Raw genomic sequence first — 1,006 nt, forward strand, 5'->3', positions numbered from 1 at the left:
TCGGTGCCCCCAGCCGCTGCCACGCAGGGAACATGAGGTCCTGCTGCCACTGGGGCACAGCCAGGGTGGAGGCCAACTGCATGGTGCCATGTGTGCGTCTAATGTGGTGTGTCCCCAGTGGGAAAAGGACATGGGTCCAAGAATCAAGGGACAGAAGGAGTGGGCCCATGAGACCAGCAGGTGGCGTGGTGGTTAAAAGTGCCAGACTCCCATGTGGCCAACTGTGGTTCAAGTCTCAGACCTGGTGGCTTGCTTTCTCAATTTCTCTCTCTGTCTCTATCTGCCGTGCCCACCCTGCAGGTGACACTGCACAGGCTGGGACTGCTGCCTGGACTCTGGAGTCCTGGGATCCAAGCCCCCGGGGAAAACAGAGGACACCCAGTACCTGCAGGGGCACCACCCCGAGGGGTGGGCAAGGTGGGGCTGTTCTCTACAGAGCTGGCAGGTAGGAGTTTGTTCAAAGCCCAGGTGACCGTGCGGGCCCCCCCTGGTCCTCACACCCACTTATGACCTTTAAGGACACGTCTCCACCCAGGCTGAAAAGGACAAGGTCCAGGGCCTCAGATCCTGGAGGGCGAACATTAGCTGAACCCCCGTGTGAGTCGTCAGGGCTCCTCAGTCTCCCCAGATTTACCATGGCCAGGCAGGACTGACCTGTGCCCAGAGAGCCCTGGAGCGGAGGCTGCGGCTGGAGGAAGGACAGCATGAACAAGCCGGGGTGGGCTGGCCACGTCCTCAGGAGCCCAGTGGGTAGAGTAAGTGATCTGGAGAGGACGGAGGTTGAACTAAATTAGTCTCCTGAGTTCTCGTCCAGCTCCTCTGCCTTAAATCCAAGTCTCTCAGGTCAGCAGGTGGCGTGGGGGCTAAGGTGCTGGGTTCCCCATGGCCGACTGCAGTTCTGGTCCTGGACCTGGCAGCTCGAAAATCACTATAAATACATAAATAAATGGGGGAGGGGAGTCTCTCCTCCTCTAGAAAAATAGCAAATGCCCCGTGGGGGAGCCCA

The 1,006-nt window shown here is 58.9% G+C and overlaps 1 pseudogene; it reads right to left on the bottom strand.

The window, feature by feature from the left end:
- LOC102481123 (COMM domain-containing protein 3 pseudogene) overlaps positions 1 to 764 on the bottom strand; it is a 4,666-nt pseudogene extending 3,902 nt beyond the window's left edge.
- Positions 765 to 1,006: the final 242 nt, after the last annotated feature.

Source organism: Tupaia chinensis, unplaced genomic scaffold (genome assembly GCF_000334495.1).
Source record: "Tupaia chinensis unplaced genomic scaffold, TupChi_1.0 Scaffold144065_1, whole genome shotgun sequence".
NCBI lineage: Eukaryota > Metazoa > Chordata > Mammalia > Scandentia > Tupaiidae > Tupaia > Tupaia belangeri.